The sequence below is a fragment of the Heptranchias perlo genome, chromosome 3, assembly GCF_035084215.1.
Source record: "Heptranchias perlo isolate sHepPer1 chromosome 3, sHepPer1.hap1, whole genome shotgun sequence".
Classification (NCBI taxonomy): domain Eukaryota; kingdom Metazoa; phylum Chordata; class Chondrichthyes; order Hexanchiformes; family Hexanchidae; genus Heptranchias; species Heptranchias perlo.
In genome coordinates, this window is record NC_090327.1 from 30,380,925 (window position 1) to 30,404,022 (window position 23,098).

At 43.5% G+C, this 23,098-nt stretch overlaps 2 long non-coding RNA genes across 2 annotated transcripts in view; one reads left to right on the forward strand and one right to left on the reverse strand.

Annotated features, from left to right (window-relative positions):
* The window catches only part of LOC137311426 (uncharacterized), an 85,613-nt gene that overhangs the window by 13,093 nt on the left and 49,422 nt on the right, over nt 1-23,098 (forward strand). The window lies entirely within an intron of this gene.
* Nucleotides 19,882-23,098, reverse strand: part of LOC137311415 (uncharacterized) — an 81,673-nt gene continuing 78,456 nt past the window's right edge. The window contains exon 4 of the long non-coding RNA XR_010960352.1: nt 19,882-20,599. This is a non-coding gene — a long non-coding RNA (uncharacterized lncRNA). The remainder of the gene's footprint in view (nt 20,600-23,098) is intronic.

Sequence of the window (23,098 nt, forward strand, 5' to 3'; positions counted from 1 at the left end):
AGAACTCTCCTGCACTTCTTCGAAATAGCACCATGGGATCTTTTACATCCACCCCAGAAGGCAGACGGGGCCTCAGTTTAACATCTCATCTGAAAGACAGCACCTCCAACAGTGCAACATTCCCTCTGTGCTACACTTAAGTGTCAGCCTAAATGATGTGGTCAAGTCTCTGGAGTGGGACATGAGCCCACAACCTTCTGACTCAGAAGTGAAGGTGCTACTACTGAGCCAAAGCTGACACATTAGGGTACTTCACTAATGGTTCATTGAGTTAACACACTCACACAGACCAGGAAGGTCCCATGTTTGATCCCTGGTGAGTGCCTTGTTGGATGATCTCAGATATTTGAGGTAGGTTTTTTTTAATTGATTCTGAAACAGATTCCAATTTGACGCCTCCATCATGGGTTTCCCAGGGCTTCTGAATCGCGCCAGTGAAATGGAGGTGAGATTCAGCCGCAGTTGAATTGGGTTTTTAAACCTGTAATTGTCCCATCTGAATGAAAGGTAAGTTGTAGCAGCTGGTCTCTCAGTTCTCTCAGGCAAACATTTGCCTGAGAGTTCTTGTGTTGAGACAGCTTTAGCAAAACTTTGGAGCCTTTCAAACTGACAAGATCAGGATGGGAGGTGCAATGGATGTATTAGAGAGGGCACCTGAGTAGGAAAATGACCATCCGCGGCAGCCACGTTGTTCTGTGTTGGGATCTGCAGATACAGAAGAGAGAGATGCACAACACAGATCTGCAAAACAGCAGAGAGAAGAGCTGAGTGGAGAAGAGTGGAAAGGGGAGCAACAGAGAGGCCAAAGTCGCAGGAGGCACTACCCACTGAGAGGGGATACAGGCAGAGTCTGAGCTTCCTGAACCTCTCTGAGGAGCAGTGCCTACGCAGCCTCAGATCGAGTCGGCAGGTGGTCGCAGACATCTGCAGCTTCCTCGAGGAAGAGCGCTCCCTGCTGGACCTATGCATTGCCTGATCCAGTAAAAGTAGCCACTACCCTCAATTTCCTTGCCTCTGGTTCCTTCTAGGATGCCACTGGTGACATCTCCAGGGTGTGTCAGTCATCTGCACGTAAGTGTATAATGCAGGTGATGGATGGGTTGTTTGCCAGGGCGTCCGCTTATGTGAACTTCCCCCGTGACGACAATAGCCAGAATGAGCGGGCAGTGGGTTTCGCCTCTCTGGCTGACTTCCCACGATTGCACACACCTGGCAATCCGAGGACTGTCGCATGCGCCAGGAGTCTTCATCAACTGAAAGGGTTTTCACTCCTTCAGTGCACAGCTGGTGTGCAACCGCAAGAAGAGATTTATGCAGATGTGTGCCAGGTTCCCTGGCAGCTGTCATGATGTGTTCATACTGCGCCAGTCCAACATTCCAGACCACTTCCAGACAGGAGACAGACTTAAGGGTTGACTTGTTGGAGACAAGGGATACCCCCTGCAAACTTGACTCAAGACACCTGTGAGGAACCCCACCAATGAGGCACGAGTGATACAACTAGAGCCACATGACCACCAGGTTGCGATCGCAGATTCCGACATGCTCACTTCACTTCCGGGTTTCCTAAGTGAGAATTAACCCCCACCCCCAGCTCTTTTCCCGGGCTCGTGGTAAAAATCATGTCCCCTGTCTCTGAAAATGTTCTGAGCCCCTTCCAGCTGCTGGGTTCTTTCCATTTGGAAAAAAAAATGAAGGTGCTGCCCCTGGCACACATGGCACCTATGAGTTGTTTCATGCGAACAGATGAACGGCTGATTTGGCTGATGTCCCTGTCTGGGAGAATTCTGTGGCACAAAAGGTTACAGTCGAAGTGACCTTCACAGGTTGCTGCATTCCTGGAGGTGGTCTGCAGATCTGCCTACAGCTGAGGGCATCACTCTGTCACTGCCACTCTGGTGAACAATTTGACAATTTTCCACAGTCTTTCCCCTTATATGCGGGTCTAACCCAGCAATCAGCAGACCTGAGATGAGGGTCTTCTCCATTCCAAGAGGCTCACAATTGTACAGAGCAGCCATCCATACCTCAGACCTCCACGGTTCGAAGCTTTTGACCATTTAGAACGTACTCTGGTCTACCCTTTTTAGGTCCAAAGTGGATGACCTCACACGTACCTACATTGAAATTCATTTGCCATTCACTTAATCTATTAATATCTCTCTATAATTGGAGGCAGAGAGCATGGCTGAGGTACTAAATGAGTTATTTGCATCTGTCTTTACCAACGAGAAAGGTGTTGCCAAAACCATAGTAAAAGAAGAGGTAGTTGAGATACTGAATGGACTAAAAATGTGTAGATGACACAAAACTTGGAAGTGTAGTGAACAGTGAGGAGGATAGTGATAGACGTCAAGAGGATATAGACAGGCTGGTGGACTGGGCAGACATGTGGCAGATGAAATTTAACACAGAAAAATGCAAAGTGATACATTTTGTTGGGAAGAATGAGGAGAGGCAATATAAACTAAAGGGTGCAATTCTAAAGGCAGCGCAGGAACAGAGAGATCTGGGGGTGTATGTGCACAAATCTTTGAAGGTAACAGGGCAGGTTGAGAAAGCGGTCAAAAAAACATACAGGATCCTGGGCTTTATAAATAGGGGCATAGAGTACAAAAGCGAGGAAGTTATGATAAACCTTTATAAAACACTGGTTCGGCCACAACTGGAGTATTGTGTCCAGTTTGGGGCACCGCACTTTTGGAAGGATGTGAAAGCCTTAGAGAGGGTGCAGAAGAGATTTACTAGAATGGATCCAGGGACGAGGGACTTCAGTTACGTGGATAGACTGGAGAAGCTGGTGTTGTTCTTCTTAGAGCAGAGAAGGTTGAGAGGAGATTTGATAGAGGTATTCAAAATCATGAAGAGTCTAGACAGTAGATAGAGAGGAACTGTTCCCATTGGCGGAGGGGTCAAGAACCGGAGGACATAGATTCAAGGTGATTGGCAAAAGAACCAAAGGCAACATGAGAAAAACTTTTTTACACAGCGAGTGGTTAAGATTTGGAATGCACTGCCTGAGGGGGTGGTGGAGGCACATTCAATCATGGCCTTCAAAAGGGAACTGGATAAGAACTTGAAAGGAAAATATTTGCAGGTTTACGGGTAAAGGGCGGAGGAGTGGGAGTAGGTGGATTGATCTTGCAGGCAGACGGCACAAACTCAATGGGCCGAATGGCCCCCTTCCATGCTGTAACTATTCTATGATTCTATGATTCTATGAATTTTATGCTTCCACCTACATGGCTTACAATGCTGGCTATCTTCGTGTCATCGGCAAACTTGTATATGTGGCTCTCTATCCCATCATCTAAGTCATTAATAAATATAGTGAATAGTTGAGGCCCCAACACACATCCCTGTGGGTCACCACTAGTCACATCCTGCCAATTTGAGTACCTGCCCATTATCCCTTCTCTCTGTCTCCTGCTGCTCAGCCAATTTCCTAACCAGGTCAATAATTTGCCCTCAATTCCATGAGCTTCAACTTTAGCTAACACTCTCTTATGAGGGACTTTATCGAATGCCTTCTGGAAGTCCATATAAATAACATTCATAGACGTTCCCTTGTCCATTACTTTAGTCACCTCTTCAAAAAATTCAATCAGGCACATCAGGCATGACCTACCTTTAACAAATCCATGCTGGCTCTTTCTGATCACCTGAAAATGTTCAAGGTGTTCAGTCAATCTATCCTTAATTATAGACTCTAGTAATTTCCCAACAACAGACCTTAGGCTAACTGATCTATAATTCCCTGGTTTCCTCTCTCAACTTTTTTAAATAGCGGAGTTACATGTGCAATTTTCCAATCTAAAGGAACGGTTCCTGAATCGAAAGAACTTTGGAAGATTATAGTTAGGACATCTGCAATGTTCTCACCCACTTCCTTTAATCCCCGGGGATGGAAACCATCAGGTCCTGGGGATTTGTCACTCTTTAGTGCCATTATTTTCTTCATTACTGTTAATTTGCTTACGTTAATTAAGGTGAGACCGCGTCCCTGATTCAAAATTAGTTTCCTTGGGGTGTTTGGTATGTTATCCTCTTCCTCCACTGTAAATACCGACACAAAGTAATTATTTAACATGTCCACCATTTCCTTATTTTTATTTACAATATCAGTTTTTAAGGGGCCCACATTGCTCTTGACCACCCTCTTTTTCCTAATATAATTGTAAAAATTTTTTGTGTTGATTTTGATATCCCTTGCAAGTTTCTTTTCATACTCCAGGCCTTTCTGAAAAGCAAAATAGTGAATGCTATAGTAGGCCATCACAGTTCGCGATATAACATTAGGAGCCTACCGGAGGAAGTCCCGAACTTAATGGCGCCCAAATCTTCCCTTCATCCTGTTAATGGCCTGTTTAATTTTAATTTGATTGTGTTTGGGAGCCATGTCATTGCAGTGCTCCGTTTCACTGGTGCTCCACTCAATAGTTTTAGAAGCCACGATATTATTGAGTACCCCTCGTCTGCTAGCGAGCTAATGTTTTCCCTTCATTTAAAAAAAGTGCACGGTCACTGGACAGCCAAAGGAATGAGTCATGGCAGCTCGCTACATACTCAGCAATTACATGCAGAAATGCACGGCTGCAGTCGCTCACCTAATTAAACATTAAAGGACAGAAATCCCTTTCAGTGGGAGTTAACTAGTAGGGACTTGTGGCTACAAGTGCAGCCTATAGTTCCAAGCGCTTGTGGGAACCCAACAATTGATGAAGATTGATTGTCCGCTCACTCAATTGTCTTGCTTTTGTGACGAATGTAATGCCTGGAAAATGAGGCATTAATGGCTCAGTCTTTTCGTTGGCCACTTCCTTGAATAGGAAGCGGGGAAGAGCCCAGCGTCAGTTCAGGCGAAGCTAGGACCCTGGGAGAAGAAAGAGGACCGATCTCTCCCCTCGGCCAATCAGATCAAAGCATTTTGACACGCTGCGTTCACTATCTGCAGCTTGCCATGTCAAACTGGGAAGTGAAAGGCACAACATTTTAAATCAATGTAAAAACAGTGATAGACAGCGAGAAAAGAGAGGGTAAGAAATAATTGAATTAAATAAAAGAGACAGAAGGGAAAAGTAAAAAAATTTTTTTAAATTTTTTAATTTTTGAAAACTTTTTTTTAATGTCCAAAATAAGTAGTAATGAGACTCCACATTAAAAGTTAATTTTTAATTGTTTAGCAGCCATTAAGACTTAGTTCAGACCTGTATTTTTATGCGTAAATGTTTGGTGGCGTAATTACTTACTTTCCTGCTGGGCAGATACGCGAGTTTGCACTTTTTCAGTGATTTCTCTGATTGCAGCGTGTGATGTCCCTTTAATTCGAAGCTGTCATATGACTGCCAAACCACTAGGAGCAAGTTCTGAATTTCCGTGTTTCACTACGCATGTGCAAACATCGGAACTTAGAATCATAGAATCATTATAGCACAGAAGGAGCCATTCAGTCCATCGAGCCTGTGTCGGCTCTTCGTAAGAGCAAACCAGTTACCCCCATTCTCCTTGCTCCTCCATTTCGCCACTTAACAATGGAGAGCGCTGTAGAGCAGTTAGTGCAGTCCACTTTCTTGAGAAAGTTTGCTGTTCTTCCAAAAGGTCTTTTAGGACTTCTGCATTGAACTGTAGACTGCTTATACATATTATATATAATTCCAGAGAGAAAGTCAAATAAGATCTTCTGGGTCTGCACACTCAGTAGCTACGTATCTGCAGGAGGTTTTGGATATCATGCAGGGTTGTTTCATAAGCCTGGCCTTCTGGATTTTCTGCTGTCCTTTCTGCTCCTCTAACACACATACACACATATAATCATAAAGAAGGGAAACCCCATTGGGAAACCCATACTGCACCCAAATAATATAATTTAGGAAAATTATCCACACAAAACTGTCTCAAAGGAGACTTTCAGATGAAACTAGGAGCCTTCAAAATAAAGAGCAAAATAAAGTTTTCACAAAAGAGCAATCCAAAGTAAACTTATAAGTCTGTATGTAACAGCATCCTTCCTCAGCTGCTGGTCTAAGTTATCCCTGTTTTATATTGGAGGAAGCACTTAAAGCTGGACTCCTCTTAAAGTAGAACCAACATGCAGCAATTTGAAACCATGGATTAAAAAGGAACCAGGAAAAAGAGAGCCTGAAACTTCTCGTATAGTATTGGAAATATTGTCTGAACTGAAATTAGGCATGGGGGAGGGGGGTGGAGTAGTGGGAATGAAATTAAGATACCTGCCAATATAACAGCCAGGAGATAGGCATGTGGGCAGATCTGTACCCACAGATGGTTTGTGCTAAGTACTGATGGTCAAAGATCAGAAATCTCTTTTGAGGCTCACACTCTGAGAAGACAATTACATCAGCTTAACACGAAGGAAAAAGTAGACAGCTCGAAACTCAATACGTTGCTCATTATTCTTATCATGAAACCCATCGCTTGCACTCACCAACCCAGATATGTTAACTCAGGCAGGTACAGATAGCCTAGATGAGGAATTGACATTGGGTGATTACAACTCACAAGAAAGCCAGAGAATGAGGTATTGGAAGTGGAGCGTGGTGCACTTGAGAAAATGTTTACGAGATGTCAGACCCAGCCTGCTGAGCATTTAGATGATGATCAACAGAGGTTCTGGAATTAAAAAGACAAATGCCTGCAGAGCATCAGAACCATATGAAGACCCTGCAAAGACTGTTTAACGCTATACAGCAAATGTCAGGGATGGTGACAGAGTCCAGTACCATTCTTTGCAACACTCTCAGAGAGGGTTTCTCTATGATGCAGAGCATTGTGGAGCGAGTGGCAGCTCCAGGAACTTCCGCACATCTGACAGAATGCAGAAATATGGACATAGTGAGGAATGGTCATCTGACACTGGGGACCTGTAGGATAATCTAGATCTCCTGCAGTATAGTCTTATGAGCCCAGCTTCCTGGGTTGCCTGCTATGCCTCCTCCTCCAACAAATAAATTATAAAAAGGGGAATCCCCAAGAGGAAAATCATTTTGCAGCCTTTCGCTTCATTTTAGGGAAACGCGCCAAGCAAGAAACAGTCTTGAGTGGGATAAACTTTAGAGTGAAACTAGGAGCTTCCAAAATGAAGAACAAAAAAACCTTGGCAAAAGACCAATTTAAAGTAAAGTTGTGAGCCTCTACATAACAGCACGATGAAGCACAGCAATTAATCTTTAAGATTCCGGCATCAGCTCTCCTCAGCTGCTGGTCTAAGTTTCATCGTGGCATAAGTTAGATCAGTAGATCATAGGGCGGAAACTATGGAATTTAGTACTGATAATGTCATCCTGGCCTAAACCCACGATTTGCATGGCTACAGCTTAGCTAGGGCGGGCATATCTTACACTCTCCCTCACTGGCTGGAGTCATACCTAGCACAAAGGAAGATGATAATGTTTGTTAGAGGCCAATCATCTCAGCCCCAGGACATTGCTGCAGGAGTTCCTCAGGGCAGTGTCCTAGACCCAACCATCTTCAGCTGCTTCATCAATGACCTTCCCTCCATCATAAGGTCAGAAATGGGGATGTTCGCTGATGATTGCAGTGTTTAATTCCATTCGCAACCCCTCAAATAATGAAGCAGTCCGTGCCTACATGCAGCAACACCTGGACAACATCCAGGCTTGGGCTCATAAGTGGCAAGTAACATTCGCGCCAGACAAGTGCCAGGCAATGACCATCTCCAACAAGAGAAAGTCTAACCACCTCCCCATGACATTCAACGGCATGACCATCATCGAATCTCCCATCATCAACATCCTGGAGGTCACCATTGACCAGAAACTTAACTGGACCAGCCACATAAATACTGTGGCTGCAAGAGCAGGTTACAGACTGGGTATTCTGTGGCGAGCGACTCACCTCCTGACTTCCCAAAGCCTTTCCACCATCTACAAAGCACAAGTCAAGAGCGTGATGGAATACTCTCCACTTGCCTGGATGAGTGCAGCTCCAACAACACTCAAGAAGCTCGACACCATCCAGGACAAAACAGCCTGCTTGATTGGCACCCCATCCACCACCCTAAACATTCACTCCCTTCACCACTGGCGCATTGTGGCTGCAGTGTGTACCATCCACAGGATGCACTGCAGCAACTCGCCAAGGCTTCTTCAGCAGCACCTCCCAAACCCACGACCTCTACAACCTAAAAGGTCAAGGGCTGCAGGTACATGGGAACAATACCACCTGCACGTCCCCTACAAGTCACACACCATCCCGACTTGGAAATATATCGCAGTTCCTTCATTGTTGCTGGGTCAAAATCCTGGAACTCCCTACCTAACAGCACTGTGGGAGAACCTTCACCACACGGACTGCAGCGGTTCAAGAAGGCGGCTCAGCATCACCTTCTCAAGGGCAATTAGGGATGGGCAATAAATGCTGGTCTTGCCAGTGACGCCCACATCCCATGAACAAATAAAAAAAAACTTCAGCCAAATTTAGGGCAGAACTTGAATGGGGTGTAAGAATGGCGTATTCTTTTCAAGTCTCAAATTCCACCCTCCCTGCTCAGTTAGACCCACTGGATTTACACCATAGCAAACTATCAGACTTTTGGAGCCATAGAATTTTATAGCAGAGAAGCCATTTGGCCCATGATGCATGCGCCAGCTCTCTTAGTCCCACTCCCCTGTACTTTCCCTATAACCTTTTAAATTTTTGTTAATCATGTATTTTCCACTTCCTTTTAATGCTTCCGCCACTGTTTCTGTTAGAGAATTCCCATGGTCTAACGATTGTTTGCATAAAACATTTCTCCTAATCTCATTGTTTTGGTTATGAACTTAAATTTATGCCCTTATATGTCTGCCTAGATAGTGAGTATTGGCAGACTATTCGACTGTGAAGGAGCTGCACAGCTGAGCCGAATCTCCTGTCCTCACTTGACGTCCACAGACAAGTACTTTTCAGCTCGAGTTATCGTAAAGCAGTCAGGAGTGGGAATCCTGGTGGATCGTTTCCTCCTACATTGCAACAGTGACCATACTTCAAAAATACTTAATTGGCTTTGGGACATCCCTAGGTCTTGAAAAGCACTATATCAATGTGAGTCTTTCTTTTCTTTATCCTTAGCCCAGGGGCAGTGAGACCACTTATACCAACCCTCAAACCTGGGGCCTTCCTGGTCTCAACTGTTCAAACATTTTATCCATTAAACCACCAGGACAGTTTATGGCAATATTTGTTAAATAATATACTATTGCCTTTTCTTCATCAATAAGGTCTGTTTCTTCAATGTTTTGAAGACAGATTGAATGGAGATGATGTAAGTGTATAGTGTCAGAGGCAAGTCCCATGGGACGTCAGCAAAGGCCAGTCAACTGAAGAACTTGTGGATATGTTTTCTGTTGCTAACACCGATAGAGGTTAGCATCAAAACAGTGACGAATAGCTGGGTAGTAGCAACAGCAGTGCCAACTGGGGTTTGTAATGTTGTCGCTAGTTTGCAACCCTGTGAAAAATCATCTTTATTAGCATTAAAGTTCTGCCATTAGTTTGTCTCTCAGCGATAAGTAAAGGCAGTTAAAGGTTTGATTTGGGCTGCTAACGTTATTTTGGGGCTGAGTGAATGCGTTCTCCATCGGCATTTAAAAAAAAATAATTCTCAGGATATAAGCGTCACTAGCAAGGCCGGCATTTATTGCCCATCCCTAGTTCCCTAGTTGCCCTGAGAAGGTGGTGGTGGGCTTTCTTCTTCAACTGCTACAATCGGTGTGGTGAAGGCACTCTCACAGTGCTGTTAGGAAGGAAGTTCCAGGATTTTGACCCAGTGACCATGAAGGAATGGCGATATATGTCCAAGTCAGGATGGTGTGTGACTTGGAGGGGAACTTGGAGGTAATGGCATTCCCATGCATCTGCTGCCCTTGTCCTTCTAGATGGTGGAGGTCACAGGTTTGGGAGGTGCTGTCGAAGAAGCCTTCATGAGTTGCCTGAATGACAAAGTGGTGAGAGATTTCGCCAAGCAGAAAATGCCTGAGATTTCACATCTTAAGTGGTAATTTACCCAAAATTAGGTTTGTTAAATGTAAAAAGAACCTAAAATGAAAAGCATACACATTGATCAACTGTTTTATTATTCAGAATCAATAGGAGAAAATCTTGTAGTGCAGCTATAAATTCCATATTTTGTGATAGATCCACTCCATGTTTTGTGAAAAATCTACTCCATATTTTGTGACTGACAGCAAGCTCAGATTAATCACAAGGGGGAAGATGCACACTCAGAGTCATACACACCAGATGTTAAGAGCTGGAGTCAAAGATCCAGTGTCAAGCACAGGATGTTATCAGCCAACAAATCTGTTTTTTGAAGAACTGGAAGGGTTTGCTTGTGTACAGGATGAAAAGTCCAAATACAGCTTGAGCTGCAACGAGCCACTGAAAAAACAACCCTTTTCACTTCTCTAAATTACATTGTCTGACATTTAGGGAGGGAAACTCCAAAAACAACTCAAAACTATGTCAACAAAATTTACCTGTAATCCTTTGCCATCTTAAATCTAAGCCAAAAGTTCACTAATGTTCCCCCCCGCCCCCCCCCCCCACTTCTTTTCTGAAGGTGTTGACTCTTCCCGGGTTATGTCTGTAGTGCTAGCTGAGACCAGTCCAGACACTTTTCTCTTTGAGCCCATTACAAAAGTTCATTTCTATAGGCAAGCCCTCATTTCCTATGAACCACAACATGACCTTATATATGAAGTATCCTGACAGACCACAGCATGAACAATCAATCCTTTGTACCATTTGGGTAAGCACCGGAAATAGAGCAGGATCCTGGCATACACTCCAGAGTATGGGTCTCCTGCTTGGTCGTAATGCTGGTGGAAGCGCAGTGGGACATGACTCCAGCCCTAGATCCTGGCTTGGAAATATATTGCCGTTCCTTCATCATTGCTGGGTCAAAATCCTGGAACTCCCTAGCTAACAGCACTGTGGGAGAACCTTCACCACACGGACTGCAAGAGGTTCAAGAAGGCGGATCACCACCACCTTCTCAAGGGCAATTAGGGATGGGCAATGAATGCTGGCCTTGCCAGCGACGCCCACATCCCATGAACGAATTAAAAAAATTGATAGAAGTGTTCAAAATCATGAAGGGTTTAGATAAAGTAAATAAAGAAAAACCATTGCATTTGTGGAAGGGTCGAGAACCAGAGGACACAGATTTAAGGTGATTGGCAAAAGAACCAAAGGCGACGTGAGGAAAATCTTTTTTACGCAGCGAGTAGTTATGATCTGGAATGCACTGCCTGAAAGGGTGGTGGAAGCAGATTTAATTGTGGCTTTCAAAAAGGAACTGGATAAATGCTTGAGGCGAAAAATTTGCAGAGCTATGTAGGAAAGAGCGGAGGAATGGGACTAACTGGATTGCTCTTACAAAGAGCTGGCACAGGCTTGATGGGCCAGATGGCCTCCTTCTGTGCTGTAACCATTCTATGATTCTAAGTATAGTCACTGTTGTAATGTATGAAATGCACAACAAGGTCTTGCAAACAGTAATGTGATAATGACCAGATAATTTGTTTTTTGGTGATGTTGGTTGAGGATAAACATTAGCCAGGACACTGGGGAGAACTCTTTGAAATAGTGCCATGGGCACTTTTACGCCCACCTGAGAGGGCAAAAGGTGCCTTGGTTTAACGTCCAGTCTGAAAGACAGCACCTCTGACAGTGCAGCACTTCCTCAGTACTCCACTGGAGTGTCAGTCTAGATTTTATGCTCAAGTCTCTGGAGTGGGACTTGAACCCACAATGTTCTAGACTCAGAAGTGAGAGTGCTACCACTGAGCCATGGCCAACACCCAGTAGTAGCATACGTTAAGGCACTATAAAAATGTAAGTTGTTGTTATGTTTCTGGACTAATAATCCAGAGAACGTGAGTTCACATCACTTTGAGAATTCAAATTCAGTTTAAAAGATCTGGAAATAAAAAGCTAATATCAGTCAAAGTGACCATGAAGCTGTCGGATTGTCGTTAAAAACCCAACTGGTTCACTAATGTCCTTTAGGGAAGGAAACCTGCCGTCCTTACCCAGTCTGGCCTCATTGTTACTCCAATCCCACACCAATGTAGTTGGCTCTTAACTGCCCCCTGAAGTGGCCCAGCCAACCACTTTGTTGTATAAACCTGCCACCTAGTGGTTCAAGAAGAAGGCCCACCACCACCTCCTCAGGGCTACTGGGAGTGGACAATAAATGGTGGCTTTGTCAGTGACAACCACATCCTGAGAATGAATTTTTAAAAATGCTAAGGACAGGAAATACATCATATGACACATTTCTGTCATTTACATCTAATTCTAATGTGTTCACCCATATTGAATGTATTATATGCCCAGCAGAAATGCTGGAAGTGGTGAGAGTGAATGGGGAGCTAGCGGGGCAGCTCCCAAAGAATTTCCCTACGTACTCCATTGGGAGCCAGTACGACTCAAGGAGAAAATCTAGGCCTTGATGCCTGCAAATAGCACACTAACAAATCATGGGATTTAGATTGAAAATTATGGATCAATAAGTTAGATTTACAGAAGCAAGGTCAAAGCAAATAGAAAATTTTAGCTAGATTACAATACTTTACATTACTGAAAGTGTCTCTTTCAAAAGTCATGGAGCCTTTCTGCACTACTTTAAAAAAAGTGGGCCACTTCTGTGAGAAATTGATATCACTAAGTCCTCGCTTGACCTTTGCCTGTATAACAATACAGCAAGAAGGGAACTGAGAAACTTGAGGTACTAGCCCCAATTATATGATTTTCTTACCTTTGGTCCAGACTGGTACGAAAGGAAAGTCCACATATTTCCTTCACAATGAATCAACGCTGATCATTGGGAAATTGCCTCTCAGAAACCAGAAAAGTAATTCCCCTTCAGGACACAACCAGACAATGAGAATCTTGCTCGCAGGACCGTCTCATGGTACGGACTAATAAGTGATTGATAGACCAGTGGTCAATATTAATTATGTCTATCACCTAGGTGGACTCTTGTCTCCCAAAATTTGTTAACCAATCCATATACACAGATGTCAGACAGCTCCCTTTGATACAGCGTCTACACACTAAAGAAAGAACAACGCATTGATAAAACGCCTTTTATGGCTTTAGGATCTCCCAAGAATGTAAGAATTTGCTTGATTCTCACTTTGCATGATCAAGTTACAGAGACATTAGGATCCCCCAGAGAGTCAAGGGAATTCCTTTAGGAAAAACAACATGCATTGGACTAGCTAAGAATTCATTAAAATTTGAAACTCGACACACTTCTGATCTATCACTTGCCAGACTGTGCATTCTTCATGTGCAAGCCTGGGTAACAAGTGCCACTAAGCTGCTCGACTATGGAGGATGGCAGAAACAGAGCCCAGTGTGATCCTGTTCTCATTTAACATTCATTCCGAGATTGTGAGTTCAAATCCCACCATGGCAAGTTGTGAAACTGGATTCACTAAATCTGATAATGTAAGGACTAGCACCAAGAAAATTGACTAGGAAAACTGCTTGTAAAAACACAACTGGTTCATTAATGTCCTTCAGAGAAGGGAACTTGCCACTCCTACTAGTCTGGCATACATATGACTCCAGTGCCATTATATGTGGTTGGCTCTAAATGTCCTCTGAAGTGACACTCAGTTGTAAATAGTTGCTATAGAACACAATCATGAGAGAAACATAGAAAATAGGAGCAGGAGTAGGCCATTCGGCCCTTCGATCCTGCTCCTCCATTCAATATGATCATGGCTGATCCTCTATCTCAATACCATATTCCTGCTCTCTCCCCATACCCCTTGATGCCTTTTGTGTCTAGAAATCTATCTAGCTCCTTCTTAAATATATTCAGTGACTTGGCCTCCACAGCCTTCTATGGTAGAGAATTCCACAGGTTCACCACCCTCTGAGTGATGAAATTTCTCCTCGTCTCAGTCCTAAATGTCCTACCCTGTATTCTGAGACTGTGACCTTTCGTTCTGGACCCCCCAGCCAGGGGATATATCCTCCCTGCATCCAGTCTGTCTAGCCCTGTCAGAATTTTATATGTTTCAATGAGATCCCCTCTCATTCTTCTAAACTCGAGTGAATACAGGCCTAGTCGACCCAATCTCTCCTCATACCACAGTCCTGCCATCCCAGGGATCAGTATGGTGAGCCTTCGCTGCACTCCCTCTATGGAAAATATATCCTTTCTTAGGTAGGAGACCAAAACTGCGCATAATACTCCAGGTGTGGTCTCACCAAGGCCCTGTATAACTGCAGAAAGACATCCTTGCACCTATACTCAAATCCTCTTGCAATGAAGGCCAACATACCATTTGCTTTCCTAACTGCTTGCTGGACCTGCATGTTTGCTTTCAGTGACTGGTGTACAAGGACGTCCAGGTCCCTTTGTACATCAACATTCCCCAATCTATCACCATTTAAATAATACTCTGCCTTTCTGTTCTTCCTTCCGAAGTGGATAACTTCACATTTATCCACATTATACTGCATCTGCCATGTATTTGCCCACTCACTCAACTTGTCTAAATCGCCTTGAAGCCTCTTTGCATCCTCCTCACAACTTACGATCCCACCTAGTTTTGTGTTGTCAGCAAACTTGGAAATATTACATTTGATTCCCTCATCCAAATCATTGATGTACATGGTGAATAGCTGGGGCCCAAGCACTGGTCCCTGCGGTACCCCACTAATCACTGCCTGCCACCCCAAAAAGATCCATTTATTCCTACTCTCTGTTTCCTATCTGTTAACCAATTTTCAATCCATGCCAGTATATTACCCCCAATCCCATGTGCTTTTAATTTTGCACACTAACCTCTTATGTGGGACTTCATCAAAGGCCTTCTGAAAATCCAAATAAACCACATCCACAGGTTCTCCCTTATCTCTTCTGCTAGTTACATCGTCAAAAAACTCCAGTCGGTTTGTCAAACATGATTTCCCTTTCATAAATCCATGTTGACTTTGTCTAATCCCGTTTATATTTTCTAAGTATCCTGTTATCTCATCCTTTATAATAGACTCTAGCATTTTCCCTACTACTGATGTTAGGCTAACCGATCTGTAGTTCCCTGTTTTCTCTCTCCCTCCTTTTTTAAATAGTGGGGTTACATTTGCCACCCTCCAATCTTCAGGAACTGTTTCATAATCTATAGAATTTTGGAAGATGACAACTAATGCATCCACAATTTCTATGGCTACCTCTTTTAGTACTCTGGGATGCAGATGATCAAGCCCTGGGGATTTATCGGCTTTCAGTCCCATTAATTTCTCCAGCACTATTTTTTTACTAATACTAATTTGCTTTAATTCCTCCTTCTCACTAGTCCCTTGGCTCCCTAGCATTTCTGGGAAGTTATTTGTCTCCTCTTCCGTTAAGACAGAACCAAAGTAATTGTTTAATTGCTTTGCCATTTCTCTGTTCCCCATTATAAACTCTCCCATTTCTGTCTGTAAGGGACCTACATTTGTCTTCACTAATCTTTTTCTTTTTACATACTTGCAGAAGCTTTTACAGTCCACTTTTATGTTCCTTGCAAGTTTACTCTCATACTCTATTTTTCCCCTCTATATCAATCTCTTGGTCCTTTTTTGCTGAATTCTAAACTGCTCCCAATCCTCAGGCTTGCTACTTTTTCTGGCAACTTTATATGACTCCTCTTTGGATCTAATACTATCCTTAATTTCTTTTGTTACCCATAGTTGGGCTGCATTTCCTTTTGTGTTTTTGCGCCAGAAAGGAATGTATAATTGTTGCAATTCATGCATTTGTTCCTTAAATGTTAGGCATTGTCTATCCACCATCATGTCTTTTAATGAAGCTTCCCAATCTATCATATCCAACTCACTTCTCATACCTTTGTAGTTTCCTTTGTTTAGATTTAGCACCCTAATTTTGGATTGGAGTATTTCACTTTCCATCTTAATAAAGAATTCTATCATGTTATGGTCACTCTTCCCTAAAGGACCCCATATAACAAGATTATTAACTAACCCCTTTTCATTGCACAATACCCAATCTAGGGTAGCCTGTTCCCTGGTTGGCTCCTCAACGTACTGGTCTAAAAAAAATCTCGTACACACTCCAGGAATTCATCCTCCACAGTATTATTGCTAATTTGGTTTGGCCAGTCTGTATGCAGATTAAAGTCACCCATGATTACTATAGTACCCTTGTTACATGCATCTCTAATTTCCTGTTTGATCCCATCCCCTACATTACTGCTACTGTTTGGAGGCCTATAGACAACTCCCACCATTGTTTGCTGCCCCTTGGAGCTTCTTATCTCTACCCAGACTGATTCTACATCTTGATTTTCTGAGCCAGTATCCTTTCTCACTATTGCTCTGATTTCATCCTTTACTAACAACGTCACCCCACCTCCTTTTCCTTTTTATCAGACAGATCTATCAGCAATGGCTCAGATATTGGATTAAGACAAGACATAGGCAATCCCAGCCAAGTCGACCCTGTGAAGGCCTCCTCACTAACACCTGTCCAAGTTGGGAGAGTTGACCCACAGACTACTCAGGCAACAGTCATGGTACAGAAGGATAAGTGATTGATAGCTCAGTGATCAATACTAATTACGCCAATCACCTAGGTGGACTCTTGTCTCCCAAAACTTGTTAACCAATCCATATGCACAGAGGTCAGACAGGGTCATATCTATCAACCAACATACCAGACTCCTCTGACACCATCCCTGGGTATATCCTATGGTACTGGTAAGATAAACCTATCAGAAGTAGGGGCACAATGGTATGCAGTTGTGTGGGAGTGGCCCTGTACTCAATAATGACTTTAGATCCAATGAAGTTTCCTGGTTTCAGGTCAAAGAAGACCAAGGAATTCTGCTGCTTTTCATCACCTACCTCCACCTCCCCCTCCACTGACGAATTAGTACTCCTCCAAGTTGAATACATTGCAAAGGCAGCACTAAGGAACGCAAGACACAAAATATACTCTGGGGGGACACTTTAATGTCCACCACCAAGACGAGTAATGACTGGACTGGCTGACTCCTGAAGGACGTAGCTGTTACACTGGCCCTCTGCCAGGTGGTGAAGAAACCAACACAAGGAAGGAACCCACTTGATCTCATCTTCACCAACCTATCTGTTGCAGACACCTACTGCAGTGCAGTACTGAGGAGTGCTGCACTGTCGGAGGTGCCGTCTTTCGGATGAGGCATTAAATCAAGGTCTGTCTGCCCTTTCAGGTGGGTATAAAAGCACTATTGAAGAAGAGTAGGGGAGTTATCCCTGGTGTCCTGGCCATTATTTAGCCCTCAAACAACATCACTAAAACAGATTACCTCATTGCTGTTTGTGGGACCTTGCTGTGCACATAATTGGCTGCCACGTTTCTTATATTACCTGTTCAAAAAAGGGGAGAGGGATAAATCTGGCAATTACAGGCCAGTCAGCCTAATGTCAGTGGTGTGGAAACTTTAAGAAACAATAATCCGGAACAAAATTAATTGGTACTTGGAAAAGTATGGGCCAATAAATGAAAGTCAGCATGGATTTGTTAAAGGAAAATGGTGTTTGACTAACTTGATTGAGTTTTTTGATGAAGTAACAGAGGGGGTTGATGAAGGTAGTGCATTTGATGTTGTGTATATGGACTTTGAAAAGGCCTTTGATAAAGTACCACATAATAGACTTGTGAGCAAAATTAAAGCCCATGGGATTAAAGCAACAGTGGCAGCAAGGATACAAAATTAGCCAGGAGGCAGAAAGCAGAGACTAGTGGTGAACGTTTGTTTTTCAGGCTGGAGGGAAGTATACAGTGGTGTTCCCCAGAGGTCAGTATTAGGACCACTGCTCTTTTTGATATATATTTATGACTTGGACTTGGGTATAGAGGGTATAATTTCAAAGTTTGCAAATGACATGAAACTTGGAAATGTAGTAAACAACGTGGAGGATAGTAACAGACTTCAGGAGGACATTGACAACTTGTGAAATGGGCAGACAAATGGCAGATGAAATTTAATGCTGAGAAGTGTGAAGTGATGCATTTTGGTAGGAAGAATGAGGAGAGGCAATATAAACAAAATGGTACAATTTTAAAGGGAGTGCAGGAACAGAGAGACCTGGGGGTGCACGTACACAAATCTTTGAAGGTGGCAGGACAAGTTGAGAGGGCTGTTAAAATAGCATACGGGATCCTGGGCTTTATTAATAGAGGCATAGAATACAAAAGCAAGGAAATTATTCTAAGCCTTTATAAAACACTGGTTAGGCCTCAGCAGAAGTATTGTGTTCAATTCTGGGCACCACACTTTTGGAAGGATGTGAAGGCCTCAGAGAAGGTGCAAAAGAGATTTACTAGAATGGTACCAGGGATGAGGGACTTCAGTTATGTGGAGAGACTGGAGAAGTTGGGGTTGTTCTCCTTAGAACAGAGAAAGTTATGGGGAGATTTGATAGAGGTGTTCAAAATATTGAGCAGTTTTGACAGAGTAAATAAGGAGAAAATGTTTCCAGTGGCAGAAGGGTTGGTAACCAGAGGACACATATTTAAAGTGCTTGGCAAAAGAGCCAGAGGCGACATGAGGAAACATTTTTTTATGCAGTGAGTTGTAATGATTGGAATGCACTGCCTGCAAGGATGGTGGAAATAGATTCAATAACAACTTTCATAAGGGAACTAGATAAATACTTAATGGGAAAAAAATTACAGGGCTATGGGGAGAGGGCAGGGGAATGGGACTAATTTTATAACTCTTTCAAAGAGCCGGTACAGGCATGATGGGCTGAATGGCCTCCTCCTGTGCTATACCGACTGCGATACAATGATACTATGATTACAACAGTAATTTCACTTCAAAAATTGCTTCATTGGCTGTGAAGCACTTTAGGAAGTCTTGAGGTCATGAAAGGCACTATATAAATGCAAGTCTTTTTTTCTTCTTTCTTTCTATCTCAGTTCTGAGAAGTGGGGGTGGGGGAGAGGGGTGGGGGCAGAAGCATGAGAAATGAGACAGACCCTTTAAAGGCTCCTGTTTATCACTGTTGAGGGGAAACCTCAGCTGAGGAAAATGGAGGACATTTTGGAAGCTCGTGTGGAATTAGAGACAATGGTGATGGAAAAACTGGGAGCAGGGTGGGAGGAAGTATAATCCAACCCAGCCAGCTCCCCTTGACTTTCAATGGCACCACCATCACTGAAATCCCCACCATCAACAATGTGGGAGTCACCAGTGACCAGAATATTAACTGGGCCATATCAACAATGTGACCACAACAGCAGAGCAGAGGCTGGTGTGCTCATTCCCTGACCTGGCAAGACTCTCTACCAACTACAAGGCTCAAGTCAAGAGTGTGGATGGAAAACTCACCATTCCCCTGAATTGGTGCAGCTGCAACAGCACTCAAGAAGTTTGACACCATCCATATCAGAGCAGTCTGCATGATCGTCACCACTGCCACTGGATTCAATATCCATTCCATCAACTGCTGGCGTACTGTGGCTGCAGTATGTACTACCTACAGGATGCACTGCAGCAACTCACCAAACCTACTTCAACGGTACCTCCCAGCCACATAGCCTCTATTACCAAGGAGGTCAAGAGCTGCAAGATCGTGGGAAATCCCGTCACCTCCAAGTTCCCCTTCAAGTCACACACATTCTGACGTGAATATATATTGCTGTTCCTTTAGCGTTGTTAGGTCAAATTCCTGGAATTCCCTACATAACACTATTGTGGGAGCACGATTGGCACAAGGACTGCAGCGGTTCAAGGAGAAGGCCCAACACCACCACCACCTTCTCAGATCAAGTGGGAATGGACAATAAAAAAAATGCAGCATCGTCCACGTCCCAAGAGTAAATAATAAAAAAAATAGGGGCAAACATACATTTTGACAGAACTGTTGTTCTTTTTTAATCAAAGGCAAAGTTCAACATTCCACAAAGCATCAATTAGTGGATGGCTTACACTCCTCGACACAACCTGGGCACTGGAATTTCATCTGCCGAGTGCCTCTTTTGTGGCAAGGGCCAGTGCTGTTGTCAACAGGTGGGAAGAAACACCTTCGTTTTCGAATGCATAGTGCTTGTGATCCACTGCCAAGAGGTCAAAGGTTTCTACTCAGATGATTGAATGTAAAAGTTGGCTGTTTGTTCTGGGATCTGGGTCTAGATGTTGTAATTGAAGCACAGGACACCGTCTGATTTTCTGTGACACGAGCTTGCAACCAATTTCCAAAGTCCACCTGGACTCATTGTTAAGTGATGCTCTTGAACTGGAGACAAAAGGTATTATGCTCCGCCTCCACTGATTGACTTTGAGCCCATTCTGGAAATACCAAAGGTTCATCTTACTGCAGTTGTAAAGTTAAATACTACTCTCTTGGACCATGACTTTATTGAAGAGACTCTCAATTTGGATTTGGTGATAAGGAATGAGCAAAACTTGTAGACAACCAAAAGCAGAAAGAAAGAACAAGCAGCCTGCAGTGTACAGTTGTAACAGGAAGCCAGCTCATGCTCTGAATTCGTTTCCTTCTTAGAATGTGGTCAGATCCTCATACCATCCACCAGCTTCAAATGTAGCACTGGACATGGCACTGTCTGAAAAAATAAGTTTATTAAAAGAACGCTGTAGGAGAGCAAGCAACTAACCACAGAAAGACTGCATTCGGCACACACAAATGCACTGACTGAAATGCACTTTTTACAGTTGCTTTTGCATCTGTTAGTTAATTATTGAATTTTTAGCAGGTATTCCCAGCTGCTGCTCTTAGTGCGTCCCAGGAGTCTTATTTGGCTTGCAGCCAGATGTGAGAGACCTGAGCTTCCAGGCCTTATACAATGTAAAAGCAGCTGTGGGAAGGCATCAAGCAGTGGCCACGGGCTTATAGAATCATAAAATGTTACAGCATGGAAGGAGGCCACTCGGTCCGTTGAGTCCGTGCCGGCTCTATGCAAGAGCAATCCAGCTAGTCCCACTACCCCGCCCTATCCTCGTAGCCCTGCACATTTTTTCGTTTCAAGTACTTATCCAGTTCCCTATTGAAGGTCATGATTGAATCTGCCTCCACCACTCCCTCGGACAGTGCATTCCAGAACCTAACCACTCACAGTATAAACAAGTTTTTCCTCATATCACCCTTGGTTCTTTTGCCAATCACCTTAAATCTATGCCCTCTGGTTCTTGACCCTTCCGCCAATGGGAACAGTTTTTCTCTATCTACTCTGTCTAGACCCTTCATGATTTTGAATACCTCTATCAAATCTCCTCCCAACCTTCTCTGTTCCAAAGAGAAAAATCCTAGCTTCTCCAGTCTATCCACATAATTTAAGTCCCCCATCCCTGGAACCATTCTAGTAAATCTCCTCTGCACTCTCTCTAGGGCCTTCACATCCTTCCTGAAGTGCAGTGCCCAAAACTGGACACAATACTCCAGTTGTGGCCGAACCAGTGTTTCATAAAGGTTCATCATGACTTCCCAGCTTTTGTACTCTATGCCTCTATTTATAAAGCCCAGGACCCCGTATGTTTTTTTAACCACTTTCTCAACCTGCCCTGCCACCTTTAACAATTTGTGCACATATACCCCCAGATCCCTCTGTTCCTCTACCCCTTTTATAATTGTACCCTATAGTTTAAATTGCCTCTCTTCATTTTTCCTACCGAAGTGCATCATTGCGCATTTTTCCACATTAAACTACATCTGCCACGTGTCCGCCCATGCCACCAGAGTCTCTATATCTTCTTGAAGTCTATCATTATCCTCCTCACTGTTCACTACCCTTCCAAATTTTGTGTTGCCTGAAAATTTTGAAATTGTGCCCTGTACTCCCAAGTCCAAGTTGTTAATATATATCAAGAAAAGCAGTGGTCCCAGCACCGACCCCTGGGGAACACCACTGCACACCTGCCTCCAGTCCGAAAAACAAGCATTCACTCCTACTCTATGTTTCCTGTCATTTAGCCAATTCTGTATCCATGTTGCTATTGCCCCCTTTATTACATGGGCCGCAATCTTAATAACAAGCCTACCAAGTGGCACTTTATCAAATGTTTTTTGAAAATCCATATACAGCACATCAGCTGCATTGTCCTCATCTACCCTCTCTGTTACCTCATCAAAAAACTCTATCAAGTTGGTTAAACACGATTTGCCTTTAACAAATCCATGCTGGCTTTCCAAGTGTGGAATCAATCCACACTCGTCCAAGTGACTGTTAATTCTGACCCGGATTATCGTTTCCAAAAGTTTCCCCACCACTGAGATTAAACTGACTGGCCTGTAGTTGCTGAGTTTACCTTTACACCTTTTTTTAGACAAGGTTGTAACATTTGCAATTCTTCAGTCCTCTGGCACCACTCCCGTGTCTATGGAAGTTTGGAAGGTTATGGCCAGTACCTCTGCAATTTCTCCCCTTACTTCCCTCAGCATCCTAGGGTTCATCCCATCCGGACCCGGTGACTTATCTATTTTAAGTACAGCTAGCCTTGTTAGTACCTCTTCTTTATCAATTTTTAGCCCTTCCAGTATCTTAACTATATCTTCCTTTACTGAGACTCTGGCAGCATCTTCTTCCTTGGTAAAGACCGATGCAAAGTACTCACTTAGTACCTCAGCCATGCCCTTTGCCTCCATGAGTAGATCTCCTTTATGGTCCCTAATCAGTCCCACCCTTCCTTTTACTACACGTTTACTGTTAACATGTCTGTAGAAGACTTTTGGATTCCCTTTTATGTTGGCCGCTAATCTATTCTTATACTCTCTTTGGCCCTCTTATTTCCTTTTTCACTTGTGTTATCAACCTGACACCTGTCATATACTGCTTTTTTCCACTTCATCTTATTCTCTATCTCCTTTGTCATCCAGAGAGCTCTGGCTTTAGTAGCCCTACCTTTCTCCCTCGTTGGAATGTACCTCATCTGTACCCGAATCATCTCCTCTTTAAAGGCCGCCCGCTTTCAATTATAGTTTTGCCTGCCAATCTATGATTCCAATTTCCCCGGGCCAAATCTGTTCTCATCCCACTGAAATTGGCCTTCCTCCAATTGAGTATTTTTACTTTAGAGTGGTCAGAGTCCTTTTCCATAGCTATTCTAAA